The sequence below is a fragment of the Pan troglodytes genome, chromosome 19 (assembly GCF_028858775.2).
Source record: "Pan troglodytes isolate AG18354 chromosome 19, NHGRI_mPanTro3-v2.0_pri, whole genome shotgun sequence".
Taxonomy (NCBI): domain Eukaryota; kingdom Metazoa; phylum Chordata; class Mammalia; order Primates; family Hominidae; genus Pan; species Pan troglodytes.
In genome coordinates, this window is record NC_072417.2 from 44,539,307 (window position 1) to 44,561,415 (window position 22,109).

Sequence of the window (22,109 nt, forward strand, 5' to 3'; positions counted from 1 at the left end):
TTCGAAGTTGAACTATCAAAGGAAGATTCAACTCTGGGATTTGATTGCAAACATCACAAAGAAGTTTCTGAGAATGCTTCTGTTTAGTTAGGTGCAGTTATCCCGTTTCCAACGAAATCCTCAGAGAGGTCCAAATATCCACTTGCAGATTCTACAAAAAGTGTGTTTCAAACCTGCTCCATCCAAAGGAATGTTCAGCTCTGTGAGTTAAACTCAATGATCCCCAAGAATTTTCTGAGAAAGCTTCTGTCTTGTTTTTATATGAAGTTATTACCTTTACTACGATAGGCCTCAAAAAGGTCTAAATATCCACTTGCAGTTCCTACAAAAAGAGTTTTTCAAACCTGAAATATCAAAGAAAGGTTCAACACTGTGAGCTGATTGCAAACATCAGGAAGAAGGTTCTGAGAATGCTTCTGTTCAGTTAGGTGCGGTTTATCCCGTTTCCAACGAAATCCTCAGAGAGGGCCAAATATCCACTTGCAGTTTCTACAAAAAGAGTGTTTCAAACCTGAACTATCAAAGAAAGGTTCAACACTGTGAGTTGAATGCAAACATCACGAAGAAAGTTCTGAGAATGCTTCTGTTTAGTTACGTGTGGTTTATCCCTTTTCCAACGAAATCCTCAGAGAGGTCCAAATATCCACTGGCAGTTTCTACAAAAAGAGTGTTTCAAACCTCAACTATCAAAGAATGGTTCAACACTGTGAGTTGAATTCAAACATCATGAAGAAAGTTCTGAGAATGCTTCAGTTTAGTTCTGTGCTGTTTATCCCGTTTCCAACGAAATCCTCAGAGAGTTTCAAATATCCACTTGCAGTTTCTACAAAAAGAGTGTTTCAAACCTGAAGTATCAAAGAATGGTTCAACACTGTGAATTGAATGCAAACATCACGAAGAAAGCACTGAGAATGCTTCTGTTTAGTAACGCGTGGTTTATCCCGTTTCCTACGAAATCCTCAGAGAGGTCCAAATATCCACTTGCAGTTTCTGCAAAAAGAGTGTTTCAAAACTCAACTATCAAAGAATGGTTCAACACAGTGAGTTGAATACAAACATCACGAAGAAATTTCTGAGAATGCTTCAGTTTAGTGACGTGCGGTTTATCCCGTTTCCAACGAAATCCTCAGAGAGGTCCAAATATCCACTTGCAGTTTCTACAGAAACAGTGTTTCAAGCCTGAACTATCAAAGAATGGTTCAACACGGTGAGTTGACTGCAAGCATTACGAAGAAGGCTCTGAGAATGCTACTGTCTAGTTTTTATAGGCAGTTATTTCCTTTATTACCATGGGCCTCAATGCGGTCGATGTCTCCACTTGCAGATTCTACAAAAAGAGAGTTTCCAAACTGCTCTGTCAAAGAGAATGTTCAACTCTGAGACTTGAATGCAATCATCCCAAAGTAGTTTCTGAGAATGCTTCTATCTAGTTTCTACGGGAAGATATTTCCTTTTCCACCACAGGCCTCAAAGCCCTCCAAATGTCCACTTGCAGATTCTAGAAAAAGAGTGTTGCAAAGCTTCTCTCTCAAAAGGAAAGTTCAACTCTGTGAGTTGAATGCAAACATCACAAAGAAGTTTCTGAGAATGTTTCTGTTTAGCTTTTCTGTGAAGATTATCCCTTTTCCAACGAAATCTTCAAAGCGGTCCAAATATCCACTTGCAGATTCCACAGAAAGAGTGTTTGGAAACTGCTGTTTCAAAAGGAACTTTCAACTCTGTGAGTTGAATGCAATCATCACAGAGAAGTTTCTGTGAAAGCTACTGTCTAGATTTTATGTGAAGATATACCAGTTTTGAACGAAGGCCACAGAGTGGTCCAAATATCCACTTGCAGATCCAACAAAAAGAGTGTTTCGAAGTTGAACTATCAAAGGAAGATTCAACTCTGGGATTTGATTGCAAACATCACAAAGAAGTTTCTGAGAATGCTTCTGTTTAGTTAGGTGCAGTTATCCCGTTTCCAACGAAATCCTCAGAGAGGTCCAAATATCCACTTGCAGATTCTACAAAAAGTGTGTTTCAAACCTGCTCCATCCAAAGGAATGTTCAGCTCTGTGAGTTAAACTCAATGATCCCCAAGAATTTTCTGAGAAAGCTTCTGTCTTGTTTTTATATGAAGTTATTACCTTTACTACGATAGGCCTCAAAAAGGTCTAAATATCCACTTGCAGTTCCTACAAAAAGAGTTTTTCAAACCTGAAATATCAAAGAAAGGTTCAACACTCTGAGCTGATTGCAAACATCAGGAAGAAGGTTCTGAGAATGCTTCTGTTCAGTTAGGTGCGGTTTATCCCGTTTCCAACGAAATCCTCAGAGAGGTCCAAATATCCACTTGCAGTTTCTACAAAAAGAGTGTTTCAAACCTGAACTATCAAAGAAAGGTTCAACACTGTGAGTTGAATGCAAACATCACGAAGAAAGTTCTGAGAATGCTTCTGTTTAGTTACGTGTGGTTTATCCCTTTTCCAACGAAATCCTCAGAGAGGTCCAAATATCCACTGGCAGTTTCTACAAAAAGAGTGTTTCAAACCTCAACTATCAAAGAATGGTTCAACACTGTGAGTTGAATTCAAACATCATGAAGAAAGTTCTGAGAATGCTTCAGTTTAGTTCTGTGCTGTTTATCCCGTTTCCAACGAAATCCTCCGAGAGTTTCAAATATCCACTTGCAGTTTCTACAAAAAGAGTGTTTCAAACCTGAAGTATCAAAGAATGGTTCAACACTGTGAAATGAATGCAAACATCACGAAGAAAGCACTGAGAATGCTTCTGTTTAGTAACGCGTGGTTTATCCCGTTTCCTACGAAATCCTCAGAGAGGTCCAAATATCCACTTGCAGTTTCTGCAAAAAGAGTGTTTCAAAACTCAACTATCAAAGAATGGTTCGACACAGTGAGTTGAATACAAACATCACGAAGAAAGTTCTGAGAATGCTTCAGTTTAGTGACGTGCGGTTTATCCCGTTTCCAACGAAATCCTCAGAGAGGTCCAAATATCCACTTGCAGTTTCTACAGAAACAGTGTTTCAAGCCTGAACTATCAAAGAATGGTTCAACACGGTGAGTTGACTGCAAGCATCACGAAGAAGGCTCTGAGAATGCTACTGTCTAGTTTTTATAGGCAGTTATTTCCTTTATTACCATGGGCCTCAATGCGGTCGATGTCTCCACTTGCAGATTCTACAAAAAGAGAGTTTCCAAACTGCTCTGTCGAAGAGAATGTTCAACTCTGAGACTTGAATGCAATCATCCCAAAGTAGTTTCTGAGAATGCTTCTATCTAGTTTCTACGGGAAGATATTTCCTTTTCCACCACAGGCCTCAAAGCCCTCCAAATGTCCACTTGCAGATTCTAGAAAAAGAGTGTTGCAAAGCTTCTCTCTCAAAAGGAAAGTTCAACTCTGTGAGTTGAATGCAAACATCACAAAGAAGTTTCTGAGAATGTTTCTGTTTAGCTTTTCTGTGAAGATTATCCCTTTTCCAACGAAATCTTCAAAGCGGTCCAAATATCCACTTGCAGATTCCACAGAAAGAGTGTTTGGAAACTGCTGTTTCAAAAGGAACTTTCAACTCTGTGAGTTGAATGCAATCATCACAGAGAAGTTTCTGTGAAAGCTACTGTCTAGATTTTATGTGAAGATATACCAGTTTGGAACGAAGGCCACAGAGTGGTCCAAATATCCACTTGCAGATCCAACAAAAAGATTGTTTCGAACTTGAACTATCAAAGGAAGATTCAACTCTGGGATTTGATTGCAAACATCACAAAGAAGTTTCTGAGAATGCTTCTGTTTAGTTAGGTGCAGTTATCCCGTTTCCAACGAAATCCTCAGAGAGGTCCAAATATCCACTTGCAGATTCTACAAAAAGTGTGTTTCAAACCTGCTCCATCCAAAGGAATGTTCAGCTCTGTGAGTTAAACTCAATGATCCCCAAGAATTTTCTGAGAAAGCTTCTGTCTTGTTTTTATATGAAGTTATTACCTTTACTACGATAGGCCTCAAAAAGGTCTAAATATCCACTTGCAGTTCCTACAAAAAGAGTTTTTCAAACCTGAAATATCAAAGAAAGGTTCAACACTGTGAGCTGATTGCAAACATCAGGAAGAAGGTTCTGAGAATGCTTCTGTTCAGTTAGGTGCGGTTTATCCCGTTTCCAACGAAATCCTCAGAGAGGGCCAAATATCCACTTGCAGTTTCTACAAAAAGAGTGTTTCAAACCTGAACTATCAAAGAAAGGTTCAACACTGTGAGTTGAATGCAAACATCACGAAGAAAGTTCTGAGAATGCTTCTGTTTAGTTACGTGTGGTTTATCCCTTTTCCAACGAAATCCTCAGAGAGGTCCAAATATCCACTGGCAGTTTCTACAAAAAGAGTGTTTCAAACCTCAACTATCAAAGAATGGTTCAACACTGTGAGTTGAATTCAAACATCATGAAGAAAGTTCTGAGAATGCTTCAGTTTAGTTCTGTGCTGTTTATCCCGTTTCCAACGAAATCCTCAGAGAGTTTCAAATATCCACTTGCAGTTTCTACAAAAAGAGTGTTTCAAACCTGAACTATCAAAGAATGGTTCAACACTGTGAATTGAATGCAAACATCACGAAGAAAGCACTGAGAATGCTTCTGTTTAGTAACGCGTGGTTTATCCCGTTTCCTACGAAATCCTCAGAGAGGTCCAAATATCCACTTGCAGTTTCTGCAAAAAGAGTGTTTCAAAACTCAACTATCAAAGAATGGTTCAACACAGTGAGTTGAATACAAACATCACGAAGAAATTTCTGAGAATGCTTCAGTTTAGTGACGTGCGGTTTATCCCGTTTCCAACGAAATCCTCAGAGAGGTCCAAATATCCACTTGCAGTTTCTACAGAAACAGTGTTTCAAGCCTGAACTATCAAAGAATGGTTCAACACGGTGAGTTGACTGCAAGCATTACGAAGAAGGCTCTGAGAATGCTACTGTCTAGTTTTTATAGGCAGTTATTTCCTTTATTACCATGGGCCTCAATGCGGTCGATGTCTCCACTTGCAGATTCTACAAAAAGAGAGTTTCCAAACTGCTCTGTCAAAGAGAATGTTCAACTCTGAGACTTGAATGCAATCATCCCAAAGTAGTTTCTGAGAATGCTTCTATCTAGTTTCTACGGGAAGATATTTCCTTTTCCACCACAGGCCTCAAAGCCCTCCAAATGTCCACTTGCAGATTCTAGAAAAAGAGTGTTGCAAAGCTTCTCTCTCAAAAGGAAAGTTCAACTCTGTGAGTTGAATGCAAACATCACAAAGAAGTTTCTGAGAATGTTTCTGTTTAGCTTTTCTGTGAAGATTATCCCTTTTCCAACGAAATCTTCAAAGCGGTCCAAATATCCACTTGCAGATTCCACAGAAAGAGTGTTTGGAAACTGCTGTTTCAAAAGGAACTTTCAACTCTGTGAGTTGAATGCAATCATCACAGAGAAGTTTCTGTGAAAGCTACTGTCTAGATTTTATGTGAAGATATACCAGTTTTGAACGAAGGCCACAGAGTGGTCCAAATATCCACTTGCAGATCCAACAAAAAGAGTGTTTCGAAGTTGAACTATCAAAGGAAGATTCAACTCTGGGATTTGATTGCAAACATCACAAAGAAGTTTCTGAGAATGCTTCTGTTTAGTTAGGTGCAGTTATCCCGTTTCCAACGAAATCCTCAGAGAGGTCCAAATATCCACTTGCAGATTCTACAAAAAGTGTGTTTCAAACCTGCTCCATCCAAAGGAATGTTCAGCTCTGTGAGTTAAACTCAATGATCCCCAAGAATTTTCTGAGAAAGCTTCTGTCTTGTTTTTATATGAAGTTATTACCTTTACTACGATAGGCCTCAAAAAGGTCTAAATATCCACTTGCAGTTCCTACAAAAAGAGTTTTTCAAACCTGAAATATCAAAGAAAGGTTCAACACTCTGAGCTGATTGCAAACATCAGGAAGAAGGTTCTGAGAATGCTTCTGTTCAGTTAGGTGCGGTTTATCCCGTTTCCAACGAAATCCTCAGAGAGGTCCAAATATCCACTTGCAGTTTCTACAAAAAGAGTGTTTCAAACCTGAACTATCAAAGAAAGGTTCAACACTGTGAGTTGAATGCAAACATCACGAAGAAAGTTCTGAGAATGCTTCTGTTTAGTTACGTGTGGTTTATCCCTTTTCCAACGAAATCCTCAGAGAGGTCCAAATATCCACTGGCAGTTTCTACAAAAAGAGTGTTTCAAACCTCAACTATCAAAGAATGGTTCAACACTGTGAGTTGAATTCAAACATCATGAAGAAAGTTCTGAGAATGCTTCAGTTTAGTTCTGTGCTGTTTATCCCGTTTCCAACGAAATCCTCCGAGAGTTTCAAATATCCACTTGCAGTTTCTACAAAAAGAGTGTTTCAAACCTGAAGTATCAAAGAATGGTTCAACACTGTGAAATGAATGCAAACATCACGAAGAAAGCACTGAGAATGCTTCTGTTTAGTAACGCGTGGTTTATCCCGTTTCCTACGAAATCCTCAGAGAGGTCCAAATATCCACTTGCAGTTTCTGCAAAAAGAGTGTTTCAAAACTCAACTATCAAAGAATGGTTCGACACAGTGAGTTGAATACAAACATCACGAAGAAAGTTCTGAGAATGCTTCAGTTTAGTGACGTGCGGTTTATCCCGTTTCCAACGAAATCCTCAGAGAGGTCCAAATATCCACTTGCAGTTTCTACAGAAACAGTGTTTCAAGCCTGAACTATCAAAGAATGGTTCAACACGGTGAGTTGACTGCAAGCATCACGAAGAAGGCTCTGAGAATGCTACTGTCTAGTTTTTATAGGCAGTTATTTCCTTTATTACCATGGGCCTCAATGCGGTCGATGTCTCCACTTGCAGATTCTACAAAAAGAGAGTTTCCAAACTGCTCTGTCGAAGAGAATGTTCAACTCTGAGACTTGAATGCAATCATCCCAAAGTAGTTTCTGAGAATGCTTCTATCTAGTTTCTACGGGAAGATATTTCCTTTTCCACCACAGGCCTCAAAGCCCTCCAAATGTCCACTTGCAGATTCTAGAAAAAGAGTGTTGCAAAGCTTCTCTCTCAAAAGGAAAGTTCAACTCTGTGAGTTGAATGCAAACATCACAAAGAAGTTTCTGAGAATGTTTCTGTTTAGCTTTTCTGTGAAGATTATCCCTTTTCCAACGAAATCTTCAAAGCGGTCCAAATATCCACTTGCAGATTCCACAGAAAGAGTGTTTGGAAACTGCTGTTTCAAAAGGAACTTTCAACTCTGTGAGTTGAATGCAATCATCACAGAGAAGTTTCTGTGAAAGCTACTGTCTAGATTTTATGTGAAGATATACCAGTTTGGAACGAAGGCCACAGAGTGGTCCAAATATCCACTTGCAGATCCAACAAAAAGATTGTTTCGAACTTGAACTATCAAAGGAAGATTCAACTCTGGGATTTGATTGCAAACATCACAAAGAAGTTTCTGAGAATGCTTCTGTTTAGTTAGGTGCAGTTATCCCGTTTCCAACGAAATCCTCAGAGAGGTCCAAATATCCACTTGCAGATTCTACAAAAAGTGTGTTTCAAACCTGCTCCATCCAAAGGAATGTTCAGCTCTGTGAGTTAAACTCAATGATCCCCAAGAATTTTCTGAGAAAGCTTCTGTCTTGTTTTTATATGAAGTTATTACCTTTACTACGATAGGCCTCAAAAAGGTCTAAATATCCACTTGCAGTTCCTACAAAAAGAGTTTTTCAAACCTGAAATATCAAAGAAAGGTTCAACACTGTGAGCTGATTGCAAACATCAGGAAGAAGGTTCTGAGAATGCTTCTGTTCAGTTAGGTGCGGTTTATCCCGTTTCCAACGAAATCCTCAGAGAGGGCCAAATATCCACTTGCAGTTTCTACAAAAAGAGTGTTTCAAACCTGAACTATCAAAGAAAGGTTCAACACTGTGAGTTGAATGCAAACATCACGAAGAAAGTTCTGAGAATGCTTCTGTTTAGTTACGTGTGGTTTATCCCTTTTCCAACGAAATCCTCAGAGAGGTCCAAATATCCACTGGCAGTTTCTACAAAAAGAGTGTTTCAAACCTCAACTATCAAAGAATGGTTCAACACTGTGAGTTGAATTCAAACATCATGAAGAAAGTTCTGAGAATGCTTCAGTTTAGTTCTGTGCTGTTTATCCCGTTTCCAACGAAATCCTCAGAGAGTTTCAAATATCCACTTGCAGTTTCTACAAAAAGAGTGTTTCAAACCTGAACTATCAAAGAATGGTTCAACACTGTGAATTGAATGCAAACATCACGAAGAAAGCACTGAGAATGCTTCTGTTTAGTAACGCGTGGTTTATCCCGTTTCCTACGAAATCCTCAGAGAGGTCCAAATATCCACTTGCAGTTTCTGCAAAAAGAGTGTTTCAAAACTCAACTATCAAAGAATGGTTCAACACAGTGAGTTGAATACAAACATCACGAAGAAATTTCTGAGAATGCTTCAGTTTAGTGACGTGCGGTTTATCCCGTTTCCAACGAAATCCTCAGAGAGGTCCAAATATCCACTTGCAGTTTCTACAGAAACAGTGTTTCAAGCCTGAACTATCAAAGAATGGTTCAACACGGTGAGTTGACTGCAAGCATTACGAAGAAGGCTCTGAGAATGCTACTGTCTAGTTTTTATAGGCAGTTATTTCCTTTATTACCATGGGCCTCAATGCGGTCGATGTCTCCACTTGCAGATTCTACAAAAAGAGAGTTTCCAAACTGCTCTGTCAAAGAGAATGTTCAACTCTGAGACTTGAATGCAATCATCCCAAAGTAGTTTCTGAGAATGCTTCTATCTAGTTTCTACGGGAAGATATTTCCTTTTCCACCACAGGCCTCAAAGCCCTCCAAATGTCCACTTGCAGATTCTAGAAAAAGAGTGTTGCAAAGCTTCTCTCTCAAAAGGAAAGTTCAACTCTGTGAGTTGAATGCAAACATCACAAAGAAGTTTCTGAGAATGTTTCTGTTTAGCTTTTCTGTGAAGATTATCCCTTTTCCAACGAAATCTTCAAAGCGGTCCAAATATCCACTTGCAGATTCCACAGAAAGAGTGTTTGGAAACTGCTGTTTCAAAAGGAACTTTCAACTCTGTGAGTTGAATGCAATCATCACAGAGAAGTTTCTGTGAAAGCTACTGTCTAGATTTTATGTGAAGATATACCAGTTTTGAACGAAGGCCACAGAGTGGTCCAAATATCCACTTGCAGATCCAACAAAAAGAGTGTTTCGAAGTTGAACTATCAAAGGAAGATTCAACTCTGGGATTTGATTGCAAACATCACAAAGAAGTTTCTGAGAATGCTTCTGTTTAGTTAGGTGCAGTTATCCCGTTTCCAACGAAATCCTCAGAGAGGTCCAAATATCCACTTGCAGATTCTACAAAAAGTGTGTTTCAAACCTGCTCCATCCAAAGGAATGTTCAGCTCTGTGAGTTAAACTCAATGATCCCCAAGAATTTTCTGAGAAAGCTTCTGTCTTGTTTTTATATGAAGTTATTACCTTTACTACGATAGGCCTCAAAAAGGTCTAAATATCCACTTGCAGTTCCTACAAAAAGAGTTTTTCAAACCTGAAATATCAAAGAAAGGTTCAACACTCTGAGCTGATTGCAAACATCAGGAAGAAGGTTCTGAGAATGCTTCTGTTCAGTTAGGTGCGGTTTATCCCGTTTCCAACGAAATCCTCAGAGAGGTCCAAATATCCACTTGCAGTTTCTACAAAAAGAGTGTTTCAAACCTGAACTATCAAAGAAAGGTTCAACACTGTGAGTTGAATGCAAACATCACGAAGAAAGTTCTGAGAATGCTTCTGTTTAGTTACGTGTGGTTTATCCCTTTTCCAACGAAATCCTCAGAGAGGTCCAAATATCCACTGGCAGTTTCTACAAAAAGAGTGTTTCAAACCTCAACTATCAAAGAATGGTTCAACACTGTGAGTTGAATTCAAACATCATGAAGAAAGTTCTGAGAATGCTTCAGTTTAGTTCTGTGCTGTTTATCCCGTTTCCAACGAAATCCTCCGAGAGTTTCAAATATCCACTTGCAGTTTCTACAAAAAGAGTGTTTCAAACCTGAAGTATCAAAGAATGGTTCAACACTGTGAAATGAATGCAAACATCACGAAGAAAGCACTGAGAATGCTTCTGTTTAGTAACGCGTGGTTTATCCCGTTTCCTACGAAATCCTCAGAGAGGTCCAAATATCCACTTGCAGTTTCTGCAAAAAGAGTGTTTCAAAACTCAACTATCAAAGAATGGTTCGACACAGTGAGTTGAATACAAACATCACGAAGAAAGTTCTGAGAATGCTTCAGTTTAGTGACGTGCGGTTTATCCCGTTTCCAACGAAATCCTCAGAGAGGTCCAAATATCCACTTGCAGTTTCTACAGAAACAGTGTTTCAAGCCTGAACTATCAAAGAATGGTTCAACACGGTGAGTTGACTGCAAGCATCACGAAGAAGGCTCTGAGAATGCTACTGTCTAGTTTTTATAGGCAGTTATTTCCTTTATTACCATGGGCCTCAATGCGGTCGATGTCTCCACTTGCAGATTCTACAAAAAGAGAGTTTCCAAACTGCTCTGTCGAAGAGAATGTTCAACTCTGAGACTTGAATGCAATCATCCCAAAGTAGTTTCTGAGAATGCTTCTATCTAGTTTCTACGGGAAGATATTTCCTTTTCCACCACAGGCCTCAAAGCCCTCCAAATGTCCACTTGCAGATTCTAGAAAAAGAGTGTTGCAAAGCTTCTCTCTCAAAAGGAAAGTTCAACTCTGTGAGTTGAATGCAAACATCACAAAGAAGTTTCTGAGAATGTTTCTGTTTAGCTTTTCTGTGAAGATTATCCCTTTTCCAACGAAATCTTCAAAGCGGTCCAAATATCCACTTGCAGATTCCACAGAAAGAGTGTTTGGAAACTGCTGTTTCAAAAGGAACTTTCAACTCTGTGAGTTGAATGCAATCATCACAGAGAAGTTTCTGTGAAAGCTACTGTCTAGATTTTATGTGAAGATATACCAGTTTGGAACGAAGGCCACAGAGTGGTCCAAATATCCACTTGCAGATCCAACAAAAAGATTGTTTCGAACTTGAACTATCAAAGGAAGATTCAACTCTGGGATTTGATTGCAAACATCACAAAGAAGTTTCTGAGAATGCTTCTGTTTAGTTAGGTGCAGTTATCCCGTTTCCAACGAAATCCTCAGAGAGGTCCAAATATCCACTTGCAGATTCTACAAAAAGTGTGTTTCAAACCTGCTCCATCCAAAGGAATGTTCAGCTCTGTGAGTTAAACTCAATGATCCCCAAGAATTTTCTGAGAAAGCTTCTGTCTTGTTTTTATATGAAGTTATTACCTTTACTACGATAGGCCTCAAAAAGGTCTAAATATCCACTTGCAGTTCCTACAAAAAGAGTTTTTCAAACCTGAAATATCAAAGAAAGGTTCAACACTGTGAGCTGATTGCAAACATCAGGAAGAAGGTTCTGAGAATGCTTCTGTTCAGTTAGGTGCGGTTTATCCCGTTTCCAACGAAATCCTCAGAGAGGGCCAAATATCCACTTGCAGTTTCTACAAAAAGAGTGTTTCAAACCTGAACTATCAAAGAAAGGTTCAACACTGTGAGTTGAATGCAAACATCACGAAGAAAGTTCTGAGAATGCTTCTGTTTAGTTACGTGTGGTTTATCCCTTTTCCAACGAAATCCTCAGAGAGGTCCAAATATCCACTGGCAGTTTCTACAAAAAGAGTGTTTCAAACCTCAACTATCAAAGAATGGTTCAACACTGTGAGTTGAATTCAAACATCATGAAGAAAGTTCTGAGAATGCTTCAGTTTAGTTCTGTGCTGTTTATCCCGTTTCCAACGAAATCCTCAGAGAGTTTCAAATATCCACTTGCAGTTTCTACAAAAAGAGTGTTTCAAACCTGAACTATCAAAGAATGGTTCAACACTGTGAATTGAATGCAAACATCACGAAGAAAGCACTGAGAATGCTTCTGTTTAGTAACGCGTGGTTTATCCCGTTTCCTACGAAATCCTCAGAGAGGTCCAAATATCCACTTGCAGTTTCTGCAAAAAGAGTGTTTCAAAACTCAACTATCAAAGAATGGTTCAACACAGTGAGTTGAATACAAACATCACGAAGAAATTTCTGAGAATGCTTCAGTTTAGTGACGTGCGGTTTATCCCGTTTCCAACGAAATCCTCAGAGAGGTCCAAATATCCACTTGCAGTTTCTACAGAAACAGTGTTTCAAGCCTGAACTATCAAAGAATGGTTCAACACGGTGAGTTGACTGCAAGCATTACGAAGAAGGCTCTGAGAATGCTACTGTCTAGTTTTTATAGGCAGTTATTTCCTTTATTACCATGGGCCTCAATGCGGTCGATGCCTCCACTTGCAGATTCTACAAAAAGAGAGTTTCCAAACTGCTCTGTCAAAGAGAATGTTCAACTCTGAGACTTGAATGCAATCATCCCAAAGTAGTTTCTGAGAATGCTTCTATCTAGTTTCTACGGGAAGATATTTCCTTTTCCACCACAGGCCTCAAAGCCCTCCAAATGTCCACTTGCAGATTCTAGAAAAAGAGTGTTGCAAAGCTTCTCTCTCAAAAGGAAAGTTCAACTCTGTGAGTTGAATGCAAACATCACAAAGAAGTTTCTGAGAATGTTTCTGTTTAGCTTTTCTGTGAAGATTATCCCTTTTCCAACGAAATCTTCAAAGCGGTCCAAATATCCACTTGCAGATTCCACAGAAAGAGTGTTTGGAAACTGCTGTTTCAAAAGGAACTTTCAACTCTGTGAGTTGAATGCAATCATCACAGAGAAGTTTCTGTGAAAGCTACTGTCTAGATTTTATGTGAAGATATACCAGTTTTGAACGAAGGCCACAGAGTGGTCCAAATATCCACTTGCAGATCCAACAAAAAGAGTGTTTCGAAGTTGAACTATCAAAGGAAGATTCAACTCTGGGATTTGATTGCAAACATCACAAAGAAGTTTCTGAGAATGCTTCTGTTTAGTTAGGTGCAGTTATCCCGTTTCCAACGAAATCCTCAGAGAGGTCCAAATATCCACTTGCAGATTCTACAAAAAGTGTGTTTCAAACCTGCTCCATCCAAAGGAATGTTCAGCTCTGTGAGTTAAACTCAATGATCCCCAAGAATTTTCTGAGAAAGCTTCTGTCTTGTTTTTATATGAAGTTATTACCTTTACTACGATAGGCCTCAAAAAGGTCTAAATATCCACTTGCAGTTCCTACAAAAAGAGTTTTTCAAACCTGAAATATCAAAGAAAGGTTCAACACTCTGAGCTGATTGCAAACATCAGGAAGAAGGTTCTGAGAATGCTTCTGTTCAGTTAGGTGCGGTTTATCCCGTTTCCAACGAAATCCTCAGAGAGGTCCAAATATCCACTTGCAGTTTCTACAAAAAGAGTGTTTCAAACCTGAACTATCAAAGAAAGGTTCAACACTGTGAGTTGAATGCAAACATCACGAAGAAAGTTCTGAGAATGCTTCTGTTTAGTTACGTGTGGTTTATCCCTTTTCCAACGAAATCCTCAGAGAGGTCCAAATATCCACTGGCAGTTTCTACAAAAAGAGTGTTTCAAACCTCAACTATCAAAGAATGGTTCAACACTGTGAGTTGAATTCAAACATCATGAAGAAAGTTCTGAGAATGCTTCAGTTTAGTTCTGTGCTGTTTATCCCGTTTCCAACGAAATCCTCCGAGAGTTTCAAATATCCACTTGCAGTTTCTACAAAAAGAGTGTTTCAAACCTGAAGTATCAAAGAATGGTTCAACACTGTGAATTGAATGCAAACATCACGAAGAAAGCACTGAGAATGCTTCTGTTTAGTAACGCGTGGTTTATCCCGTTTCCTACGAAATCCTCAGAGAGGTCCAAATATCCACTTGCAGTTTCTGCAAAAAGAGTGTTTCAAAACTCAACTATCAAAGAATGGTTCAACACAGTGAGTTGAATACAAACATCACGAAGAAATTTCTGAGAATGCTTCAGTTTAGTGACGTGCGGTTTATCCCGTTTCCAACGAAATCCTCAGAGAGGTCCAAATATCCACTTGCAGTTTCTACAGAAACAGTGTTTCAAGCCTGAACTATCAAAGAATGGTTCAACACGGTGAGTTGACTGCAAGCATCACGAAGAAGGCTCTGAGAATGCTACTGTCTAGTTTTTATAGGCAGTTATTTCCTTTATTACCATGGGCCTCAATGCGGTCGATGTCTCCACTTGCAGATTCTACAAAAAGAGAGTTTCCAAACTGCTCTGTCAAAGAGAATGTTCAACTCTGAGACTTGAATGCAATCATCCCAAAGTAGTTTCTGAGAATGCTTCTATCTAGTTTCTACGGGAAGATATTTCCTTTTCCACCACAGGCCTCAAAGCCCTCCAAATGTCCACTTGCAGATTCTAGAAAAAGAGTGTTGCAAAGCTTCTCTCTCAAAAGGAAAGTTCAACTCTGTGAGTTGAATGCAAACATCACAAAGAAGTTTCTGAGAATGTTTCTGTTTAGCTTTTCTGTGAAGATTATCCCGTTTCCAACGAAATCTTCAAAGCGGTCCAAATATCCACTTGCAGATTCCACAGAAAGAGTGTTTGGAAACTGCTGTTTCAAAAGGAACTTTCAACTCTGTGAGTTGAATGCAATCATCACAGAGAAGTTTCTGTGAAAGCTACTGTCTAGATTTTATGTGAAGATATACCAGTTTTGAACGAAGGCCACAGAGTGGTCCAAATATCCACTTGCAGATCCAACAAAAAGAGTGTTTCGAAGTTGAACTATCAAAGGAAGATTCAACTCTGGGATTTGATTGCAAACATCACAAAGAAGTTTCTGAGAATGCTTCTGTTTAGTTAGGTGCAGTTATCCCGTTTCCAACGAAATCCTCAGAGAGGTCCAAATATCCACTTGCAGATTCTACAAAAAGTGTGTTTCAAACCCGCTCCATCCAAAGGAATGTTCAGCTCTGTGAGTTAAACTCAATGATCCCCAAGAATTTTCTGAGAAAGCTTCTGTCTTGTTTTTATATGAAGTTATTACCTTTACTACGATAGGCCTCAAAAAGGTCTAAATATCCACTTGCAGTTTCTACAAAAAGAGTTTTTCAAACCTGAAATATCAAAGAAAGGTTCAACACTGTGAGCTGATTGCAAACATCAGGAAGAAGGTTCTGAGAATGCTTCTGTTCAGTTAGGTGCGGTTTATCCCGTTTCCAACGAAATCCTCAGAGAGGTTCAAATATCCACTTGCAGTTTCTACAAAAAGAGTGTTTCAAACCTCAACTATCAAAAAATGGTTCAACACTGTGAGTTGAATACAAACATCACGAAGAAAGTTCTGAGAATGCTTCTGTTCAGTTAGGTGCGGTTTATCCCGTTTCCAACGAAATCCTCAGAGAGGTCCAAATATCCACTTGCAGTTTCTACAAAAAGAGTGTTTCAAACCTGAACTATCAAAGAAAGGTTCAACTCTGTGAGTTGAATGCAAACATCACGAAGAAAGTTCTGAGAATGCTTCTGTTTAGTTACGTGTGGTTTATCCCTTTTCCAACGAAATCCTCAGAGAGGTCCAAATATCCACTGGCAGTTTCTACAAAAAGAGTGTTTCAAACCTCAACTATCAAAGAATGGTTCAACACTGAGTTGAATTCAAACATCATGAAGAAAGTTCTGAGAATGCTTCAGTTTAGTTCTGTGCTGTTTATCCCGTTTCCAACGAAATCCTCAGAGAGTTTCAAATATCCACTTGCAGTTTCTACAAAAAGAGTGTTTCAAACCTGAAGTATCAAAGAATGGTTCAACACTGTGAATTGAATGCAAACATCACGAAGAAAGCACTGAGAATGCTTCTGTTTAGTAACACGTGGTTTATCCCGTTTCCTACGAAATCCTCAGAGAGGTCCAAATATCCACTTGCAGTTTCTGCAAAAAGAGTGTTTCAAACCTCAACTATCAAAGAATGGTTCAACACAGTGAGTTGAATACAAACATCACGAAGAAATTTCTGAGAATGCTTCAGTTTAGTGACGTGCGGTTTATCCCGTTTCAAACGAAATCCTCAGAGAGGTCCAAATATCCACTTGCAGTTTCTACAGAAACAGTGTTTCAAGCCTGAACTATCAAAGAATGGTTCAACACGGTGAGTTGACTGCAAGCATCACGAAGAAGGCTCTGAGAATGCTACTGTCTAGTTTTTATAGGCAGTTATTTCCTTTATTACCATGGGCCTCAATGCGGTCGATGTCTGCACTTGCAGATTCTACAAAAAGAGAGTTTCCAAACTGCTCTGTCAAAGAGAATGTTCAACTCTGAGACTTGAATGCAATCATCCCAAAGGAGTTTCTGAGAATGCTTCTATCTAGTTTCTACGGGAAGATATTTCCTTTTCCACCACAGGCCTCAAAGCCCTCCAAATGTCCACTTGCAGATTCTAGAAAAAGAGTGTTGCAAAGCTTCTCTCTCAAAAGGAAAGTTCAACTCTGTCAGTTGAATGCAAACATCACAAAGAAGTTTCTGAGAATGTTTCTGTTTAGCTTTTCTGTGAAGATTATCCCTTTTCCAACGAAATCTTCAAAGCGGTCCAAATATCCACTTGCAGATTCCACAGAAAGAGTGTTTGGAAACTGCTGTTTCAAAAGGAACTTTCAACTCTGTGAGTTGAATGCAATCATCACAGAGAAGTTTCTGTGAAAGCTACTGTCTAGATTTTATGTGAAGATATACCAGTTTTGAACGAAGGCCACAGAGTGGTCCAAATATCCACTTGCAGATCCAACAAAAAGAGTGTTTCGAAGTTGAACTATCAAAGGAAGATTCAACTCTGGGATTTGATTGCAAACATCACAAAGAAGTTTCTGAGAATGCTTCTGTTTAGTTAGGTGCAGTTATCCCGTTTCCAACGAAATCCTCAGAGAGGTCCAAATATCCACTTGCAGATTCTACAAAAAGTGTGTTTCAAACCCGCTCCATCCAAAGGAATGTTCAGCTCTGTGAGTTAAACTCAATGATCCCCAAGAATTTTCTGAGAAAGCTTCTGTCTTGTTTTTATATGAAGTTATTACCTTTACTACGATAGGCCTCAAAAAGGTCTAAATATCCACTTGCAGTTTCTACAAAAAGAGTTTTTCAAACCTGAAATATCAAAAAAAGGTTCAACACTGTGAGCTGATTGCAAACATCAGGAAGAAGGTTCTGAGAATGCTTCTGTTCAGTTAGGTGCGGTTTATCCCGTTTCCAACGAAATCCTCAGAGAGGTTCAAATATCCACTTGCAGTTTCTACAAAAAGAGTGTTTCAAACCTCAACTATCAAAAAATGGTTCAACACTGTGAGTTGAATACAAACATCACGAAGAAAGTTCTGAGAATGCTTCTGTTCAGTTAGGTGCGGTTTATCCCGTTTCCAACGAAATCCTCAGAGAGGTCCAAATATCCACTTGCAGTTTCTACAAAAAGAGTGTTTCAAACCTGAACTATCAAAGAAAGGTTCAACTCTGTGAGTTGAATGCAAACATCACGAAGAAAGTTCTGAGAATGCTTCTGTTTAGTTACGTGTGGTTTATCCCTTTTCCAACGAAATCCTCAGAGAGGTCCAAATATCCACTGGCAGTTTCTACAAAAAGAGTGTTTCAAACCTCAACTATCAAAGAATGGTTCAACACTGAGTTGAATTCAAACATCATGAAGAAAGTTCTGAGAATGCTTCAGTTTAGTTCTGTGCTGTTTATCCCGTTTCCAACGAAATCCTCAGAGAGTTTCAAATATCCACTTGCAGTTTCTACAAAAAGAGTGTTTCAAACCTGAAGTATCAAAGAATGGTTCAACACTGTGAATTGAATGCAAACATCACGAAGAAAGCACTGAGAATGCTTCTGTTTAGTAACACGTGGTTTATCCCGTTTCCTACGAAATCCTCAGAGAGGTCCAAATATCCACTTGCAGTTTCTGCAAAAAGAGTGTTTCAAACCTCAACTATCAAAGAATGGTTCAACACAGTGAGTTGAATACAAACATCACGAAGAAATTTCTGAGAATGCTTCAGTTTAGTGACGTGCGGTTTATCCCGTTTCCAACGAAATCCTCAGAGAGGTCCAAATATCCACTTGCAGTTTCTACAGAAACAGTGTTTCAAGCCTGAACTATCAAAGAATGGTTCAACACGGTGAGTTGACTGCAAGCATCACGAAGAAGGCTCTGAGAATGCTACTGTCTAGTTTTTATAGGCAGTTATTTCCTTTATTACCATGGGCCTCAATGCGGTCGATGTCTGCACTTGCAGATTCTACAAAAAGAGAGTTTCCAAACTGCTCTGTCAAAGAGAATGTTCAACTCTGAGACTTGAATGCAATCATCCCAAAGGAGTTTCTGAGAATGCTTCTATCTAGTTTCTACGGGAAGATATTTCCTTTTCCACCACAGGCCTCAAAGGCCTCCAAATGTCCACTTGCAGATTCTAGAAAAAGAGTGTTGCAAAGCTTCTCTCTCAAAAGGAAAGTTCAACTCTGTGAGTTGAATGCAAACATCACAAAGAAGTTTCTGAGAATGTTTCTGTTTAGCTTTTCTGTGAAGATTATCCCTTTTCCAACGAAATCTTCAAAGCGGTCCAAATATCCACTTGCAGATTCCACAGAAAGAGTGTTTGGAAACTGCTGTTTCAAAAGGAACTTTCAACTCTGTGAGTTGAATGCAATCATCACAGAGAAGTTTCTGTGAAAGCTACTGTCTAGATTTTATGTGAAGATATACCAGTTTGGAACGAAGGCCACAGAGTGGTCCAAATATCCACTTGCAGATCCAACAAAAAGAGTGTTTCGAAGTTGAACTATCAAAGGAAGATTCAACTCTGGGATTTGATTGCAAACATCACAAAGAAGTTTCTGAGAATGCTTCTGTTTAGTTAGGTGCAGTTATCCCGTTTCCAACGAAATCCTCAGAGAGGTCCAAATATCCACTTGCAGATTCTACAAAAAGTGTGTTTCAAACCCGCTGCATCCAAAGGAATGTTCAGCTCTGTGAGTTAAACTCAATGATCCCCAAGAAGTTTCTGAGAAAGCTTCTGTCTTATTTTTATATGAAGTTATTACCTTTACTACGATAGGCCTCAAAGAGGTCCAAATATCCACTTACAGTTTCTACAAAAAGAGTGTTTCAAACCTGAACTATGAAAGAAAGGTACAACAATGTGAGTTGAATTCAAACATCTCGAAGAATGTTCTGAGAATGCTTCAGTTTAGTTCTGTGCTGTTTATCCCGTTTACAACGATATCCTCAGAGAGTTTCAAATATCCCCTTGCAGTTTCTACAAAAAGAGTGTTTCTAACCTGAACTATGAAAGAAAGGTACAACAATGTGAGTTGAATTCAAACATCACGAAGTTCTGAGAATGCTTCAGTTTAGTTCTGTGCTGTTTATCCCGTTTACAACGATATCCTCAGAGAGTTTCAAATATCCACTTGCAGTTTCTACAAAAAGAGTGTTTCAAACTTGAACTATAAAAGAAAGGTTCAATACTGTGAATTGAATGCAAACATAACGAAGAAAGCTCTGAGAATGCTTCTGTTTAGTTACGTGTGGTTTATCCCGTTTCCTTCGAAATCCTCAGAGAGGTCCAAATATCCACTTGCAGTTTCTGCAAAAAGAGTCTTTCAAAACTCAACTATCAAAGAATGGTTCAACACAGTGAGTTGAATACAAACATCACGAAGAGAGTTCTGAGAATGCTTCAGTTTAGTTACGTGCGGTTTATCCCATTTCCAATGAAATCCTCAGAGAGGTCCATATATCCACTTGCAGTTTCTACAGAAACAGTGTTTCAAGCCTGAACTATCAAAGAAAGGTTCAACACAGTGAGTTGAATGCAAGCATCACGAAGAAGGCTCTGAGAATGCTACTGTCTAGTTTTTATAGGCAGTTATTTCCTTTATTACCATGGGCCTCAATGTGGTCGATGTCTCCACTTGTCGATTCTACAAAAAGAGTGTTTCCAAAATGCTCTGTCAAAGAGAATGTTCAACTCTGAGACTTGAATGCAATCATCCCAAAGGAGTTTCTGAGAATGCTTCTATCTAGTTTCTACGGGAAGATATTTCCTTTTCCACCACAGTCCTCAAAGCCCTCCAAATGTCCACTTGCAGATTCTAGAAAAAGAGTGTTGCAAAGCTTCTCTCTCAAAAGGAAAGTTCAACTCTGTGAGTTGAATGCAAACATCACAAAGAAGTTTCTGAGAATGTTTCTGTTTAGCTTTTCTGTGAAGATTATCCCTTTTCCAACGAAATCTTCAAAGCGGTCCAAATATCCACTTGCAGATTCCACAGAAAGAGTGTTTGGAAACTGCTGTTTGAAAAGGAACTTTCAACTCTGTGAGTTGAATGCAATCATCACAGAGAAGTTTCTGTGAAAGCTACTGTCTAGATTTTATGTGAAGATATACCAGTTTGGAACGAAGGCCACAGAGTGGTCCAAATATCCACTTGCAGATCCAACAAAAAGAGTGTTTCGAAGTTGAACTATCAAAGGAAGATTCAACTCTGGGATTTGATTGCAAACATCACAAAGAAGTTTCTGAGAATGCTTCTGTTTAGTTAGGTGCAGTTATCCCGTTTCCAACGAAATCCTCAGAGAGGTCCAAATATCCACTTGCAGATTCTACAAAAAGTGTGTTTCAAACCTGCTCCATCCAAAGGAATGTTCAGCTCTGTGAGTTAAACTCAATGATCCCCAAGAAGTTTCTGAGAAAGCTTCTGTCTTATTTTTATATGAAGTTATTACCTTTACTACGATAGGCCTCAAAGAGGTCCAAATATCCACTTACAGTTTCTACAAAAAGAGTGTTTCAAACCTGAACTATGAAAGAAATGTACAACAATGTGAGTTGAATTCAAACATCACGAAGAATGTTCTGAGAATGTTTCAGTTTAGTTCTGTGCTGTTTATCCCGTTTACAACGATATCCTCAGAGAGTTTCAAATATCCCCTTGCAGTTTCTACAAAAAGAGTGTTTCAAACCTGAACTATGAAAGAAAGGTACAACAATGTGAGTTGAATTCAAACATCACGAAGTTCTGAGAATGCTTCAGTTTAGTTCTGTGCTGTTTATCCCGTTTACAACGATATCCTCAGAGAGTTTCAAATATCCACTTGCAGTTTCTACAAAAAGAGTGTTTCAAACTTGAACTATAAAAGAAAGGTTCAATACTGTGAATTGAATGCAAACATCACGAAGAAAGCTCTGAGAATGCTTCTGTTTAGTTACGTGTGGTTTATCCCGTTTCCTACGAAATCCTCAGAGAGGTCCAAATATCCACTTGCAGTTTCTGCAAAAAGAGTGTTTCAAAACTCAACTATCAAAGAATGGTTCAACACAGTGAGTTGAATACAAACATCACGAAGAGAGTTCTGAGAATGCTTCAGTTTAGTTACGTGCGGTTTATCCCGTTTCCAACGAAATCCTCAGAGAGGTCCATATATCCACTTGCAGTTTCTACAGAAACAGTGTTTCAGGCCTGAACTATCAAAGAAAGGTTCAACACAGTGAGTTGAATGCAAGCATCACGAAGAAGGCTCTGAGAATGCTACTGTCTAGTTTTTATAGGCAGTTATTTCCTTTATTACCATGGGCCTCAATGTGGTCGATGTCTCCACTTGTCGATTCTACAAAAAGAGAGTTTCCAAACTGCTCTGTCAAAGAGAATGTTCAACTCTGAGACTTGAATGCAATCATCCCAAAGTAGTTTCTGAGAATGCTCCTATCTAGTTTCTACGGGAAGATATTTCCTTTTCCACCACAGGCCTCAAAGCCCTCCAAATGTCCACTTGCAGATTCTAGAAAAAGAGTGTTGCAAAGCTTCTCTCTCAAAAGGAAAGTTCAACTCTGTGAGTTGAATGCAAACATCACAAAGAAGTTTCTGAGAATGTTTCTGTTTAGCTTTTCTGTGAAGATTATCCCTTTTCCAACGAAATCTTCAAAGCGGTCCAAATATCCACTTGCAGATTCCACAGAAAGAGTGTTTGGAAACTGCTGTTTGAAAAGGAACTTTCAA